The following is an 18,528-nucleotide window of genomic DNA, read 5'->3' as shown; positions in this document are numbered from 1 at the left end:
CTAACGAGACCTAAGTATTAGTTTAATTAGAAAAAATTAACTTTTAAATAAATTGGAGAAAAATATGTTCACTATTTCAGAATCACAGATCCAAATAAACAGCTCAAATAAACCATTAACAGTACAGAGCTAGAAAACCAAACAAAGTACCCAAGATCCATCACCAGACACTTGTGTAAACACAAAGCAATCTGCCAATGTTCAACGAATATCTGCGTGCCCACTGTGTGGCTAGCCATATACCAAGGACCACAATTAAAACTGTCAAGAATAGAATATTATGGAGGGGTGGCTCAGCAGTGAAGAACATTGCTGCTTGTGCAGAGGACCTGTGTCCAGTTCCCTGCACTCATGTGACAGCTTGCAACTCCCTGTAACTCCAGTTCCAGGGGATCTGACTCCCTCCTCTGGCCTTCCTGAGCACCAGATACGCACATGGTGGACACAGGTTTATGCAGGAAAACACTCATACATATAAAAATAGATATTTTTTCAAAGAAACTGGTTTGATAAAAATGGAAGATATTTGACCTGTAAAACAATCAGATAAATCACAAGAAACTAATTATAAAGACTATCACTCTGGTACATGCTAACTGCCATCCCGGCAAGCCAGAGCCTGAGGCAGGAGGATTGGCACTTCCAAATCCTTTATCAAAAGAAAATAAGTTACAGAGTGGAAACAATTTGAAACAGTGTTCGTCTGTTTTTTATCACTGTAACAAAATACCTATGATAATTAGCTTAAAAAGAAAAGTCTATTTCAGTTCAGGTATAAAAGTTCCAGTTCAGAGACCCTCTAGTGTCTGCCTCTGTCACATCATGACAGGAGCACGTGGCAGAGCAAAGTTGCTCCTGTCACAGCACAGGGACAAAGAAAGTGGGGGTCCAGGTCCCATAATCACCCTCACAAGCATACCCCACTGACCTATGGGTCTCCCACAAGGCTCCAGATCTCAGTGGTTCCACAACCTCCCAATAATACCACCCTGAAGACAAAGCCTCTAACGTATGGGGGCGGGAGATAATCAAGATCCAACCATAGCTGACCTTGGGGAAAACTGCCCCAAGGTCAGGCCAGAAAACCCAATCAAGTCCAGAAACCTCCAAACCAGAAAAGAAGTGTCGGGCATGTCCAAAGTAGGAAAAGTAGGTAGAACCAGGCGTGGTGGTGTACGATTTGATTCTAGCACTCTGGGAGGCAAAGGCAGACAGATCTCGGAGAGTTCTAGGACAGCCAGGGCTACAGAGAGAAACCCTGTCTCAGGAAAGGAAGGAAGGAAGGAATAGAAAAATAGGTGAGACATCCTAGGACCAAAAAGAGTTCAGTGAAGCTAGTGGGAATCAAAGTGGAACTCTTAAGAAGCCAAAGCAAGTGGTGTACACCTTTAATCCCAGCACTCTGGAAGCAGAACTCTGTGAGTTCAAAGCCAGCCTAATCTACACCTCGACAGCCAGAGCTACAAACAAAGACTCCTCTGTCTCAAAGGGGGAAAAAAAAAAGGCCATCAGCTGACGCTGGTGCTCTACAGAGAGACTTACTACACAGCAAGCAGCAACAGCAGCAGCAGCAGCAACAGTAGTACTGAGGCAGGGCCTGGAATAAACTCACTACATAGGCTAGGCTGGCCTCACACAGAGATCTGCCTGCCTCTACTTGTGGGAGAATTAAGGCATTTGCCAGTACACCCAAAGTGATCATGCATTCTTACTCCAAACATTATAACCATATCACTCATGTATCCCTGCCAGTTCTACATCAGTGAACTCTACTCTTAAATATTGATGAACCCAGTCCAGAACTCTCTAGTGAGTGCCAGGTACATTATCTGATTGTTCACTGGTGTCCCCAAAACACCTCAAACTCAACACCCCAATTCTGAAATGAAGAGATATATTCCACACCACCTAGTCAGGTTTCTATGTTCAGACACATGAATGATTACACAGATATAGAAGTAATTGATTATAGATTGGTTGATTGATCTTAAAAGTATCTCCCTTGGGCTGGAGAGACGGCTCAGCGGTTAAGAACACTAACTGCTCTTCCAGAGGTCCTGAGTTTAATTCCCAGCAACCACATAGTGGCTCACAACCATCTGTAATGGGATCCGATGCCCTCTTCTGGTGTGTCTGAAGACAGTGACAGTGTGTTCACATACATAAAATAAATATTTTTTAAAAAAGCATCTACTCTCTGGGCAGCTAAAGTGAACATCAGTCCCATTTTGTAGATAAGAAAATTTAAAGTCAAAAGGGTTGAATATCTAATTGTGGTTGGCTCACACCTGCAACCTCAGGAGGCTGAGGTAGAAGGATCTCCTAGAGTTTGATATCCATCTTCAAGACTGCATCAAGAGTTCAAGACCAGCTAAGGCTATTAATTAAGACCCTGTCTGGAGGACTAAGTTGTTAATAACACACCAAAGCAAACAAATGGCAGGACTGGGGTTGCAGTAAGTGTGGAGATTAGCCTGGAGGCTCACAAAGCAAGGCAGAAAGTACTACTTGCCCAAGGCTGCCCCAGCCCTTCTTCTGTTTGGTAAGAGAAACTGCCTTAACTAGACATACCATCTCTATAAACCATACAAGAGTGTCTCCTAGTAAGTAGACAGCCACTTCTTGGTACCTCCATCCCCTGCTACTAGATATTTTACTACAACTCTGGAAGTCCTCCAGGACCTAAAGATCAAGGTCTAACCCTAGAGATGATAGAAAAAAACCACTCAGCCCCAAGACCATAAACTGTCATACCCGCTACTGTGTGCCTCTGAACTTAGATCGTGGGAGAGGCACTGCAGTGTCATGTGGAAGCCACTACTGTAACTAAATCCCAATCCTAAAAGATACAGAAGGCAGCTGGCCAGGGTGGTCCACTCCTTTCTTTCTAGCACTTGGGAGGCAGAGGCAGGCAGATCTCTGTGAGTTCGAGGCCAGCCTTGTCTACAAATTGAGTTCTAGGATAACCAGGACTGATACACAGAGAAACCCTGTCTCGAAAAACCAAAGGTAAGCAGATGGCTTTGAAAGTATAAGAAAAAAAGTGAGAACTGATTGCCTGAGATATGTTGAAGAAGAGTTGTCAAGATTATCCAAGTACGGGGTTGGGGATTTAGCTCAGTGGTAGAGCGCTTGCCTAGCAAGCGCAAGGCCCTGGGTTCGGTCCCCAGCTCTGAAAAAAATAAAAAAGAAAAAAGAAAAAAAAAAAAAGATTATCCAAGTACTAACCAGACCCAACCTTGCAAAGCTTCTGAGATTAGCAAGGTTGGGTGTATTTAGACCAGTGGCTCTCAACCTTCCTAACACTGTGACCTTTAATATGGTTCCTCACGATGTGGTGACCCCCAACCATAAAATTATTTTCATTGCTACTTCATAACTGTAATTTTGCTACTGTTATGAATCATATCGAATGTAAATATCTGTGTCGTCTGATAGTCTTAGGTGACCCCTATGAAAGGGTCATTTGATTCCCGCCAAAAGGGCCCAACACTCAGGTTAGAACTACTGGTTTAGTGTTCCAGCCAAGACAAGTTTTTCAGGATGGTAATCCCAGCCCTGGGAAGGCTGGGGCAGCTGCTCCAAAATCAAGGCAAGGTTAAACTACACAGTGAAAACCTGTCTAGAAAAAAAAAAAAAATGTAATGACAAACTCAACTGGAAAAGAAGTGCACTGCCAGGGATGCCAGAGAGACAGCTCAGAGGATAAGGACACCGACTTCTTCTGAGGGACGAGGGTTCTGTTCTCAGCACCCACATGGCAGTTCACAACCCCCTATGGATCCGATGCCACACTCTTCTGACCTCTGCAGGCACTGTTTGTACACGGTGCACAGATATACGTGCAGCAAAACTCCACATACAATAAGTAAGAATAAATAAAATCTACAGTAATTTTTTAAAAGAAATATACTATCATAGGACGAAGAAAAGATTTTTCAGTGATAACCTGCCCCAAGGAGGGACTGCCACTTCTAGAGCACAATTTTGAAAGACTGAGATAAAATTGGCAGGGTGTGGTGACACACAATTTTAGTTCCAGCATTTGGGAGGCAGATGCAGGAGAATCGCTTCGAGTTGAAGGCCAGCCTGGTCTACAAAGCCAAATCCAGGCCAGGCAGGGCTACTCAATAAGATTCTGTCTCAAAAAACATTTTTCTCCCAAAGACTTCAAAATACAAAAGTAAGAGAAAGAATAGGCCTTTTGGTAAAGACACACACATACACACATACACATATATACACACATACACACATATATACATACATATACACACATACACACACATACAGACACACACACACACACACACACATATACATATTTAGACTTATTCCCAATCCTCTTGATCAGTTCTAATTTAGATATATAAGTATTTAAATAATATAAAGATAATCTGTAAACTATTCACCAGTACAACATTTAAGTTCAGAAAGCTGAGCTCTGCTTTATACTGAGGACATTAAGCTTGACGACAGGAGCAGCTCTTCATAATTGCTGTTGCCTCGCTGTTAAAAGCCACTCAGAGGCGTCATCATCAGGAGCCAGTGCCTCACACCCGGGACAGGGCGACTTCTACAGCTCTTTAGCAATGTGGAGCAGGGCAGCACACCAGAGGACTTCCACAAATCCTTTCCACCTCTGTCCCAGGGAGGAGAGGAGCAACTGCCACCCTGTCATTCTGCTTTCTGGCGCACGCACTCACCCGTGTAGGGCTGAGTCGTAGTACTTGAGAAGGAACTTCAAGTCCAAATACCCCGCCACTCAGCCCGACTGCAAATATTCCCACTCTTCGAGCACCTTCTTTTCCTGCTGAATTGGGGTGTCTTGGAGAATCCTAGTCTTCTCACCTTGTACATGAGAACAAGCACCGCCCGAGAGAGATTGTGTGTATGAGAGTGTGTATGAGTATGTACATGTGAGTCTGTGTGTGCAGGTGCGTATTCTGGTTATAAGCATCTAACATTTTACAACTATGATGAACAGCCTGTATGGACTATGTAGTCAGACCCTGTTAAAGAAAGGGGTGGAGGAGGAGGGGAAGGGAGGGGAAGGGAGGAGGAGGGGAGGAATGTCACGTGGTGTTGGATTGCTCTATGTTTACTCACTTAAAGAGCTCATTTACCACAGCAAGTGCCACAGGTACTTCTCAGTGTTTGTTTACAGTCTCTGAAAGGTCAAAGGCCAGCATTCTCTGACTAGCCCATCAGCTGCATCCTTGACTTAAATACTGAGCTCTCGTTACATCTGTAGCAGAGCAAAATATTCCAAAGCATGTTTGTGATAGGCAGAATAACAGGCTCCAAGAGGGAGCACATTTCATCTGTGTAACTCAAGTTTATGTTGCTGCCATAAAAGCTAGGCACGGTGGCTTGAGCCCCTACTTTGGAGGCTGTGGCATAAAAGGTTTTAGGGAAGTTCAAGGGAAGTGGAGAGACTTCAAAGATGTGACTGAATTAAGGACAAAGAAAGTGGGGGCTGGGGAGATGCTCCGCCAGGAAAAGTATTTGCCACACAAAGAGGAACTGACCTCAGATCCCCAGCACCCAAGTAAAAATCAATAGCAATATTATTATTATTATTATTATTATTATTAATATTATTATTGCTATTTTTTAAAACAAGCAACACTATATGAGATTTACCTGGATAACCTGTATGGAACTGACCCAATCACATGGATTCTTAGGAGCAGGAGATGCCTTTAACCCCAGCACTCCGTAGGCAGAGGCAGAAGGATCTCTGAGTTTGAGGCCAAGTTGGTCTGCAGAGTGAGTTCCTAGACAGCCAGGGCTACAAAGAGAAACCCTGTCTCAAAAATCCAAAAAGGAGGAGGAGGAAGAAAAGAAGGAGGAGGAAGAAAAGGAGGAGGAAACAAGAACAACAAAAGACGGTCAATTGTGGCGATCTTGTGTTGTTTCGCACAGAATGAGCCATACTCTTCTGTAAAAGTGGAACTGAAGGACAGCAGGAGCTCCTGGGACCCTGCAGACACTGCATGCTTGTTTTTCAAGGAAATAAAATTTGATACCTTATTCTGGAGCCATTCTGAGTGACCAGGACCTGGGAACACAGATTCAGGTTACCCCAAATTCCATGTTCCAATGTGGGAGGAAACTCTACTTCATCGAGTGAGACACGGGTGCATTTGTACTGCTCAGTCCCCTTCTATCAAACAGATTTTAAGGAAAGCAGTACCCAGTTCCTGCCCAGCCCAGCACTCCCTTGTCGTGCACTCTATTCTTCCACAAAGATAAATAAAACCTTAAAGGATGACAACTTTTAAAAACAAAGTCCTTCTAGGCATTGATGACACTGAGAAGTTAGCCTTGTAAGTTTGCCAGTGGTATTGTACAGATATTAAAAGAAGAGGGATGGACGCCAGCCTCCTACAGGTGTTACTGAAAAGCTGATTATGGGAGAATGGGCATGAGTGGGAAGGTAGAAAGAACTAAACTGGCATCGCTGGAGCTCGGAATGGTACGTGAAAATACACTATCTTAGTTCAATATTTGTTTTCTGTTTTGTTTGGTTTTTTTCTTCCTCGTGACACTGAGGATCAAACCCAGGGCCCTGTGCATCAGGCAGGGATTCTAATTCTACTACTAATACCTCCAGTGGTTCTCAACCTGTGGGTCAGGACCCCTTTAGGGTCAAATGACCCTTTCACAAGGGTCACCTAAGACCATCGAACAACACAGATATTTACATTGCGATTCGTAACAGTGAAGTAGCAATGAAAATAATTTTATGGTCGGGGGGTGGTCTCTACAACATGAGAAACTGTATTAAAAGGGTTGCACCATTAGGAAAGTTGAGAACCACTGCTCCAGCCTGTCTAAACCTTTCCACAAAGCAGTAAGACCTTACCAAACCAAGTACAGACTGCTTAACATACATAGTCTGACACAGATCTTTTTGTTTTGTTTTGTTTTATTATTAAGACAAGGTTTCTCTATGTAGCTCTGGCTGTACTGAAACTCACTCACGCCATAGACCAGGCTGGTCTTGAACTCTCAGCTACTTTGGGAGCTTAGCCAAGTACCCCATTTACGTTGCAGACCAGGCTGGTCTTGAACTCACAGCTACTTTGGGAGGTTAGCCAAGTACCCCATTTTCTAGATGGGGATATTCACCCTTGTCCAGTTTCTCTGAGTTGCCAAGAATATTATCTAAAATAAAAACCCCAGAGCAGGACAGTCGTTCTAGAAACCCATGAGCTTCATCCTCTGCAGCAACCATTCACCTAGTTCTACAAACTGAGCCCCCAACTCAGGCACAAGCACCTGGTTCTGGGAAGGTTACAATGCTCCCCATCAACTCCACTCCCATTTCCTCATCTTCCTGCCCAGAACCTCCACTCTAGACCTCCAAGGATTCCACTTCGTCTATCCCCAGTCAGGGTAGGGCTTTGCTAGCCCTATTACAGCCATCCCTTCACTGTTGTCCAGTACTTTCTTCCACCTGCTTTATCGCCCCCCTTCCCTCACACCCAGTATGGCCCTTTTCATCCTTCAGCTAACACCCAATGACTCAAGCAAATCCACCGAGGCAAAAAATAGACCAATGGTTGCAGGGCGTGAAGGAAGGAGTAGGAGCGATTGCAAATGGGTACAGACCTCTTTCGAGGAGATAAAAATGTTGAGGGATTGCTGTAAGGAGGCACGATCATGTGAACAGACTAAAAGCTAGTGAGCTGTACTTTAGGGATAGTTCCAAAGCATGTCTTTTACGGTATAGAATGAAATCGCAATAAAAACGTGTATGTCAGACACGCAACACACTACGGACCTGCCCACCACACGCCCATTTGTCCAGCCAACCTCGGCTGTCCGGAGTGTCCGGAAGCTCCAGCCATTCCGGCAACCCCTAGGTCCCGGCGGGATGGCCAAGGGTCCAATTCACTTGGTTCTGCACACCCGGGCGCCGAGGGGGCGGGCAGAAGAGGCCCGCCGATCTCTGCACCGCTCCGGGCGGCCCAACCTTCCCGAACCGCAGCCCTCCGGCGCGCGGCCGGTCGCCCCGGCTCACACCCCGCGGGGCGGTGCCGCACCAGGGGAAGCCCACCTGTGTCAGCGGCGCGGACTCCGCTTCCAGCCGCGGCGAGCAGGCAGCAAGGGAGCGAGAGCGCGGGCGCACAGGGGGCCGGGTGTGCACGCTGGCTTAGGCCTCCATGGTTCCGTAGCTCAGCGGCTCCTGCTCCGACCGCGCTCCGGCGGCCCCAGCGGCCCCAGCGGCTGTCGGTGCGGAGACGCAAGAGCTGAAGTGAGAAGAGGGAAGCGACGGAGGACGCGGCTGGGGACCGAACGGCTAAGCGCGCGCCAGCAGCGGGCGGTCCCGTGGCACGCCGAGCGCGCGTGCTTCTGGGAAATGTAGTCCTTCCGGCGTTCCATCCTCCTAGCGTCTCCTGGGCAACCACATAGCCACGTGGCAAAGTGCAGAAACCAAAAACTCTAGGCTCCAGGGACTGACTGAGCGCGCCTGTACTGTTAACTTAATTGAGATTAAGTTGCCTGTTAATTCCCGCTGGATAATCACACCAATGGCAAATCTTCTGTGGGCTTTGTAGAATTAAAAAATAAAATATTTTTAACAGAAAAATCTACTAGACTCTTCGGCAATAAAATCAGGATTAGTCCCACTAATAGCATCAAAAGTTTTGTATAGCGTCAAAAGTATGGGATTTACCTGAGAGCCTAAAGGAGGATTGTTCAGAGTTCAAGATCAGTATGGGCTGCATAACGAATAGCAAGCCAGCCACAGCCACATAGCAAGACCCTGTCTCAAAACAAAAAAAAAAAAAAAAACAAAAACAAAAAAAAAAAAACTATGGAATTTGAGCCCATAATGAGTACTTAAATGGCAAAGGCCATTCTACTACATACAGAAGGTAGCCTGGCTACATGAAACACTGTCTTAGAGAGAAATACGGAATTTGAAGTCAAGTGACCTGAGGTCACCAAATTAATACCCTTGAGTATTTACCACTCCTCAGCTAAAATTCTTACAAATAGCGGCCATTATGGCAATAACCATTCGCGTTATAGACTATTTCCTATGTGCTGTATATTGTGTTTATTTTTCCAAACAACCCTATGAAACAGCGATCGCTTTATTGTACAATCTCCCTGTGCCGGTGTTCTCTGCAAAGTGCTGTACAAATACTAGACTTTACTTTTACATGTATTGGAGGGAGTAGCGCATGCCGCAGCACATGTGTAGAGAATGAAGGACAACTTGTAGAAGAGTAGAAGAGGCTTTCCTCCTCCTACTCATACGGATCCTGTAATGGACGCAGTTCACCGGGACTGATAGCAAACACCGTTTCCCACTCAGCCTTTTTGCCAGCCTAGACATTTCTCTTTCCAATATCAATTGCCAGTAAATTCCCTGAGCTTGCAGCAGAACAACAAAGCAAACTAAAACACAAGGCGCCTGGGGAGCTAGTTAAAAATAGGAAGGCGCTTGACAAGGGCCAGCCATTGCACAGGATGGTACAGATGCCTGCTTATGTGAAAACGTGTTTGTGAAGGTAGACATGTTGATCCACACCTGTAATCCTAACATTTGGGAAGTGGTGTCAGAGGGATCAAGAATTCTCCATTGGGAGGTCAACATGTAGAAGAATGCAGATCGATCCATGCTTATCACCCTGTACAAAGCTTAAGTCCAAGTGGATCAAGGACCTCCACATCAAACCAGATACACTCAAACTAATAGAAGAAAAACTAGGGAAGCATCTGGAACACATGGGCACTGGAAAAAACTTCCTGAACAAAACACCAATGGCTTATGCTCTAAGATCAAGAATCGACAAATGGGATCTCATAAAACTGCAAAGCTTCTGTAAGGCAAAGGACACTGTGGTTAGGACAAATCGGCAACCAACAGATTGGGAAAAGATCTTTACCAATCCTACAACAGATAGAGGCCTTATATCCAAAATATACAAAGAACTCAAGAAGTTAGACCGCAGGAAGACAAATAACCCTATTAAAAAATGGGGTTCAGAGCTAAACAAAGAATTCACAGCTGAGGAATGCCGAATGGCTGAGAAACACCTAAAGAAATGTTCAACATCTTTAGTCATAAGGAAAATGCAAATCAAAACAACCCTGAGATTTCACCTCACACCAGTGAGAATGGCTAAGATCAAAAACTCAGGGGACAGCAGATGCTGTCGAGGATGCGGAGAAAGAGGAACACTCCTCCATTGTTGGTGGGATTGCAGACTGGTACAACCATTCTGGAAATCAGTCTGGAGGTTCCTCAGAAACTTGGACATTGAACTGCCTGAGGATCCAGCTATACCTCTCTTGGGCATATACCCAAAAGATGCCCCAACATATAAAAAAGACACGTGCTCCACTATGTTCATCGCAGCCTTATTTATAATAGCCAGAAGCTGGAAAGAACCCAGATGCCCTTCAACAGAGGAATGGATACAGAAAATGTGGTACATCTACACAATGGAATATTACTCAGCTATCAAAAACAATGACTTTATGAAATTCGTAGGCAAATGGTTGGGACTGGAAAATATCATCCTGAGTGAGGTAACCCAATCACAGAAAAACACACATGGTATGCACTCATTGATAAGTGGCTATTAGCCCAAATGCTTGAATTACCCTAGATGCCTAGAGCAAATGAAACTCAAGACGGATGATCAAAATGTGAATGCTTCACTCCTTCTTTAAAAGGGGAACAAGAATACCCTTGGCAGGGAATAGAGAGGCAAAGATTAAAACAGACACAGAAGGAACACCCATTCAGAGCCTGCCCCACATGTGGCCCATGCATATACAGCCATCCAATTAGACAAGATGGATGAAGCAAAGAAGTGCAGGCAGACAGGAGCCGGATGTAGATCTCTCCCGAGAGACACAGCCAGAATACAGCAAACACAGAGGCGAATGCCAGCAGCAAACCGCTGAACTGAGAATAGGACCCCCGTTGAAGGAATCAAAGAAAGAACTAGAAGAGCTTGAAGGGGCTCGAGACCCCATATGAACAACAATGCCAAGCAACCAGAGCTTCCAGGGACTAAGCCACTACCTAAAGACTATACATGGACTGACCCTGGACTCTGACCTCATAGGTAGCAATGAATATCCTAGTAAGAGCACCAGTGGAAGGGGAAGCCCTGGGTCCTGCTAAGACTGAATCCCCAGTGAACTAGATTGTTGGGGGGAGGGCGGCAATGGGGGGAGGGTGGGGAGGGGAACACCCATAAGGAAGGGGAGGGGGGAGGGGGATGTTTGCCCGGAAACCGGGAAAGGGAATAACACTCGAAATGTATATAAGAAATACTCAAGTTAATTAAAAAAAAAAAAAAAGAATTCTCCATTGGGGGCTGGAGAGATGGCTCAGAGGTTAAGAGTGTCGGCTGCTCTTCCAGGGGTCCTCGGTTCGATTCCCAGCAACCACATGGAGGCACATGACCATCTACAATAGGATCTGGTTCCTTCTTCTGACCTACAGGCATACATGCAGTCGGAACACTATATTCAGAATAAATAAACAAGTCTTTTAAAAAAAACAAAGAGGGCTGGAGAGATGGCTCAGTGGTTAAGAGCACTGACTGCTCTTCAGAGGTCGAGTTCAAATCCCAGCAACCACATGGTGGCTCACAGCCATCTGTAATGAGATCTGATGCCCTCTTCTGGTGTGTCTGAAGACAGCTACAATGTATTCATATAAATAAAATAAATCTTAAAAAAAAAAGAAGAAGAAGAAAAAAGAATTCAGGGTCATCCTTGGCTATGTAGCAAGTTCAAGGCCAGCCTGTGCTACATGGTCTTTTTTTTTTTTTTTTTTTGGTTCTTTTTTTCGGAGCTGGGGACTGAACCCAGGGCCTTGTGCTTCCTAGGCAAGCGCTCTACCACTGAGCTAAATCCCCAGCCCCTACATGGTCTTTTTTTTTTTTAAGATTTATTTATTTATTATAAGTACTCTGTCTATCATCTTCAGACACACCAGAACATGACATCTTAAAATACCAAAACACTAGGGGTGGGGTGACGTCTCCGTGATGAAGTGCTAGTGTGTGTGAAGACCTGGGCTGGAATCCCAGAACTCCAATAAAGCTGCGTGCAGCAGCACTGGTCTGTAATCACAGTCCTTGTCGGGTGAGGTGGAGGTGGGGGTGGAGATACAGAATTCCCAGAAGCACTTTCACTAGCTAACAGGGAACACACAATAGCAAACTAGAGACCCTGCCTCAAACAAGATGGAAGGCAAAGTCATCCAAGGTGGCCCTCTGACCTCTGCACACCACACCATGCACGTACCTGAAATCATACACACAAACACATGCTCACACACCGTACACTCAAACACATGCTCACACACCGTACACTCAAACACATGCTCACACACCGTACACTCAAACACATGCTCACACACCGTACACTCAAACACAAAGATCACAGAGAGGAGGGGGGGGGATTCAAAGGGAAAAGAGGGGTGGGGAAAGCAGGAGAGGGTGGCTCCTACCTTTTTCCCTATCCAGTCAGGATGCAAAGAAAGCGGATGCCAACTATGTGTCCAGCTGGGTGGTGGTGTTTCGTGCCTTTAATCCCCGGTACACAGGAGGCAGAGGCAGAAAGATCTCTGAGTCTGAGGCCAGACTGATTTACAGAGTGAGTTCCAGAACAGCCAGGGCTACACAGAGAAACTCTGTCTAAAAAAAAAAAAAAATAGAAAAGAAAAAGAAAAGGAGAGAGAGAGAGAGAGAGAGAGAGAGAGAGAGAGAGAGAGAGAAAGAGAGGAGAAAGGAAGAGAAAACACTGTGTGCTCTTCGACCTTTGGAATGGCGCCACTCATATTCACACCAAATCCTCAGTTAATCCTCTCCAGAAACACCTGAACGGACACACACAAGGGCATGCCTCAATCTCTCAATCTTCCAGGTCATTCTAAGTCAAGCCAAATAGGCAGAGATAATAAACAATAGACTTAGTCCTAACCTTGTGACACTCAAGGACTAGTGGAGCTGCAGGCTTCACACACACACACACACACACACACACACACACAACCAAAGTGCTCAATTACCAGGAAGGAAAAGAACGACTGGCGTAGCTTAGGTCCAGCCTCAGAGGAATGGCTTTTGAACAAATTCATTTTGAAAATTAACTGGTTGAAATTTGCAGATTCACCAGCATCTTCAGAGTGGAATTTGCATCTGCAGATATAAGGATACATTCCCTCTGGTATTAAAACAGAACTCATTCAAACCCACACAAAGCTATTCCAAAAGCAATACTGAATACCATGGCAGCCTTTCAGGTAGCTCAAGTCTCCCATGTCCTGTCTGGTTGTTCTGTCCGTGGTAAAGGATGGGTTTTGTTGGTTTGTGGTACTGAAGATCGAATTCAGTACATGCTGGGCAAACGCTGCAGCACTGAGCTGTGTCCCCAGCACCTGGGTGATGGGGTCCAGTGCCTCTAGCTCTAATGGCAGGACACTGATCTGTTCTCTGGTTCTGTCAGTATTTGCTTCAGATACATTGATGGTCTATGATTAGATATGATCGAAGTAATTTTCTTGTAATATCCACTGATCTTCATAATAAATGCTTTCTTTTGGAGGCAGAGGTAGCAGAATTGAGAGTTCAAAGCCAACTGTGGTTAGTGGCAAAAACGTTGTAAGGCCAGCATTTAGGAGTTGGAGGAAGAATTGGGAGTTCAAAGTGGAAATTCTCAGCTAGCTACAAAGCCAGGTTAGGCTACTTAAGACCCCGACTCAACGAAAGAAAACAAACAACAGAAACGGAAACTAACCACAAGACCAAAAAGCAAAGGCTTTTGCTTCTCCTCTTGTGCCTTGCAGCCCTATAGCTTGCTCATAAATAAGCGCGTTCTACATTTTTATTGTGCAAGCAACACCCAGCTATCCTTTTCTTCCCTATTGCCATGTCATAATACTCTGACAACTTAGAGAACACTTGGAGTGCTCAAAGGGGGCAGCATCTGCGTCTGGTGGGGCACATCTACAACCCTAGCTTGCTTATGTGAATGTGCAGTGCTCTGGATTCAATCCTGAAGCCTGCAAAAACAAAACAAACAAATGAGCTCAATGATTAAAAGCTGGGCATGACTTTAGTATGTCCGGCTGAATTGGCTCATATAATGGTCCTGAGGATATTTCAGAATAGGCATGTTATGGTTTCCATGTATGTATCCCTCCAAAACTTGCCTGTTAGACCTTAAAGCCCAGGGAGACGGTATTTAGGATAGATGCCTTCCAGACATGACAGAGTGGACCTCTAACACTGGATACAAATAAACTATCTAGTAAGATTTGAAGAACTAGAACTGCTTGTGGTGTGGACTGAAATCAGATTTAGTTATTTGTGATTTTGAGCTAAAGTAGGTAAAAATCTATTCACTGGATCATGTTTTTTTTTTTTTTTTTTTTTTTTGTTTTGTTTTGTTTTTGCTTTTGTTTTTTTTTGGTTCTTTTTTTTTTTCCAGAGCTGGGGACCGAACCCAGGGCCTTGCGCTTCCTAGGCAAGCGCTCTACCACTGAGCTAAATCCCCAACCCCTTGTTTTTTTTACTTAACTGTTTTTGATTCTTTGTGAATTTCACATCTTCCACCCCAATCTCACTCATCCCACACCTTCATACCTGACTTCCACCCTTGAACCTTTTCTCTTTTTTCTTTTATTTGGAGCTGGGGACCGAACCCAGGGCCTTGCGCTTGCTAGGCAAGTGCTCTACCACTGAGCTAAATCCCCAACCCCGAACCTTTCAAAAGAAAAAAAAAAGTCACTGTAGAAGCTGCAGTGTGTCACAGTGTGTCTCAGGTACACCCTTTTGTCCACACTTCTTTACCTGCAAATGTTCATTGCGGTGAGCCATTGGTCTGGTTCTGACTTCTGCTACACTATCAATCCTCTGCTACATGATCAACCCTGCTACACTAGAAATCCTCACTGAAAGTCATAGACATCCTGTTGTTGCTCCCTGTGGTGGAGATCCTGCAACTTTGGATCTGCAGGACTGGCCCCTCCATGTGCTCCAGAAGTTCATCAATGGGGTAGGTATTGGAGTGGGCCCTGGATCTGGGCCTGCGCGATAGCCTAGCTGGTCAGCCTGCAGCTCTCCACACTCACACCACCAGGGTGAGATCTCCAGCACTGCCCCCAGCTAGCTTCCCCAGTGCCAGAGGCAGCGGCAGCTCCCCCATAAACCCAGCAAACAGGGCCAACTCTACTGTGTTGCCCAGGCAAGGTGCAGGGCCCATTCTCCTGAGTGCTGCAGCCGAGGAGGGGCAGAGCCAGCTTCCCAGCTCTTGAGCATGATTTACTTTAAAGTTTGACTTTATTTCTATTTTGTGTATAGGTATTTTGCCTGCATGTATGTCTGTGCACTGCTTGCATGTCTGGTGCCTGAGAAGACTGGAAAAAGGCACCGGATCCCCTGGAACTGGAGTTACAGATGGTTCCGAGCCACCACGCAGATGCTAGGAATTAAACCTAGGTCTCTGGAAGAGTAGCCAGTGCCCTTCAGTGCTGAGGCACCTCTCCAGTCACGTTTTTTACGGGATTTAATTATTTAATGATGCTGCAAGACTCATTAGGCAGAAACGAGTTTCCCAGGAGCCAGCAGCATGGACTGCTGGCCTAATGGTATACCTGTATGTCCTGTGGTTTTTGTACTTTTTGTGTGTGGTGCAGTCAGTTGTGGCTTCCTGGAGGACACTTTACCCCAGAGTCACGAGGTGTTCAACAAGGTTGCTGAAACTGTCTTTCCGAGAACCAGTAAAATGTCACAGAAAGAAATGCCTGTAGTTTGGTGAGTTACCGTCTGGTCATTTCTCATTGCATTATAATTGTTTCTACCCCCACATCATTAGCAGGACGGTGACAGACACCAGCCTATGACAGACAGTTAACACCAAAGGAGCTAGGCCAAGGTCACCTGGATCAGAAACCCTGGGAGGACCTCACAAAGCACCCAGACAAAGGAAGGCTCTGCAGAGAAGGGAGTAAGGGATTACTATTAACAGGACATGGGGCACCGATACAGTGACGGTTCTACAGCAGCTGAAGTCAGCAGAGAAACAAGAACCTACCCAAGGAAGCAGCCACACCACAAGCAGTCTGCAGCCACCGCCTGAACAGAAACATTTTAACAAGTTTGACTCTCTAGCAACTTTTGGTCAGCCTTCTGTTCCTCCCTACTCCTCCACCAGACCTGACCAACCTTTCCTGATTAGTCAGTCCTATTTGCATGCTCAAGTTCAGCCAATTAGGGCCATCTGGGCACAACTGAAACCCACTGGTACCTTATAAATCTGGACTATGGAGGTCTGCAGGGATGGACCAGCGAGCAGTTAAGAGCACTGAATGCTCTACCAGAGTACTGGGATTCAATTCCAAGCACCCACATGGTGGCTCACTAATGTATGTCACTCCAGCTCCAGGGGACCTGATGCCCTTTTCAGGCCTTCTCAGGCACCAGGCATGCAAGTGGTGCAGACATACATGCAGGCAAAACCTCCACATGTTAAAAAAACAAGAAACTCTATACTCTCACAACACTTGATCTTAAATTTTAACTGTCCTGGTAGGTTCTCACTGTGGTTCTAAATAGCATTTTCCTGATAAACATGCCATGAATATTTGTGGGCCCATTCTCTTCATGAAGTGTATGCTATGAAATTACCATGCTGAGTGGCTCTTTTTCTTTAGTTTTGTTTTATTTATTTATTTATTTATTTATTTATTTATTTATTTAATGTATGTGAGTACACTGTCGCTGTCTTCAGACACACCAGAAGAAGGGATTGAATCCCATTACAGATGGTTGTGAGCCACCATGTGGTTACTGGGAATTGAACTCAGGGCCTCTGGAAGAGCAGTCAGTGCTCTTAACCGCTGAGCCATCTCTCCAGTCCTTTTCTTCAGTTTTGTTTGCAGCAGGATTCCACTCTGTAACCCAGGATGACTTTGGACTCTCTGTATGCTGTTGCCACAAGATCCCAAGTGCTAAGATTACAGGCATGGACTAACACCCCTAAACTCCTTATATTTCAGAACTAAAAGCTAGATTGAATTTGTAATCAGTTCAGCGAATGGGCACTGATAGGTGGAAACCATGTAATTCAGAGCCACAGTGTTGCCAAGTATACTCTGGATACCACATGATTGCTAAGTATCTAGATGATGCAAAGACAGATGACAGGTGGTCATAAGCAATGATAAATAAGATAAATTGATGGCACATGATATGATAGATGGTGCTGGTTTTCCTTTTTTCAGATTTATATACCTATAGGTATAGGAGTGTTTTGCCTACATGTTTGCATGCACACCACACACATCTCTGGTGCCAAAGGAGCTCTCAAGGGGGCATCAGATCCACTGGAACTGGACTTCCTGAGGGTTGTGAGGCACCATGTGGGTGCTGGGAACCAAACTTAGGTCTTTAACAGAAGCAGCAAGTGTCCTGAGCCCTGTTGGCACTGTTGTCAGAAGCCAGCTGATGGAACTGAGCCCCAGGGTGGCCAGAACTATGTAGAGACCTTGCTTCAAAACACAATCTTCCCACCCGTCCCTGAGAAACCAACAAAAAAACCCTGCTGTGTAATAAAACCAATCATGTGTGCATTCGATACAAACATCTATTTTAAACGAGGAATAGTGGCTCATGCCTCTAATGGAAGCAGTTGGGAGGCTACTGGTGTCATGAATTCTAGGCCAATCAGCGCTAAGTGATGAGACCCTATTTCAAAAGAACAAAAGTGTGTGGGGTGTGGAGTGTGGGGTGTGGGGTGTGGGGTGTGGGGATGGGGGCAGAAGCACAGGTATGATAGTACACACCTGTGACCGGATCACTTAGAAGGTACTGGCAGGAGGAGCAGAAGTTCAAGACCATCCTCTACTACACTGACAGACGCACAGGGCGTGGGCTGGACCCAGGGCTTCAGGTTAAGCAAACAGTTTGTCACTGGGCTACATCTCCAACCCTTTCTGCATCCTTAAATTTTGACACGAAATGTGTCTAAGTTAGATTCAAACTCGTTCTGCAGTGGAAACCAGGTGTGAACTTGGAATCCTCTTGCCTCAGCTGGGGTCACAGGCTTCAGGGACAGGATTGACGTTTCCCAAGATCAGATCCCCCAGCTGCTTTAGACAAAATCAGGCAAGGCGCTGCTGTGGAAGTCACTCACTGTGGTGCTGACATCCGCTCACCCACTGTCTTCATGCATCACGGTTCTGAGATTTTACTTGTTAACCTTAATACATATATAATATATATTATATATATAATTATATTATAATATGTTATTGTATTAATATATATTTATATATATATTAAGATATATACCTTTCTGTTGGGCAGCAGTGGTGTGTGCCTTTAATCCCAGCAGCAGGAAGGCATAGGCAGGAAGATCTTTGTGAGTTCAAGGCCAACCTGGTCTACAGAACAAACTCGGACAGCTAGGGCTCCACATAGAAACCTTGTCTCAAAACAAACAAACAAACAAACAAACAAACAAAACCAAAGAAAA

At 45.3% G+C, this 18,528-nt stretch overlaps 1 protein-coding gene across 13 annotated transcripts in view; it reads right to left on the bottom strand.

The window, feature by feature from the left end:
• Dym (dymeclin) overlaps positions 1–8,309 on the bottom strand; it is a 297,388-nt gene extending 289,079 nt beyond the window's left edge. For 8 of the 13 annotated variants that reach the window (XM_087592290.1, XM_087592294.1, XM_087592296.1 and 5 more), the window contains exon 1: positions 8,069–8,309. The gene's annotated coding sequence lies outside the window, so the exon portion shown is untranslated. 13 annotated transcript variants of the gene reach the window in all.
• Between the last annotated feature and the right edge of the window lie 10,219 nt (positions 8,310–18,528).

Source organism: Rattus norvegicus, chromosome 18 (assembly GCF_021556685.1).
Source record: "Rattus norvegicus strain SHRSP/BbbUtx chromosome 18, alternate assembly SHRSP_T2T, whole genome shotgun sequence".
Classification (NCBI taxonomy): Eukaryota; Metazoa; Chordata; class Mammalia; order Rodentia; family Muridae; genus Rattus; species Rattus norvegicus.
This window is presented reverse-complemented; position numbering and strand designations above follow the sequence as displayed.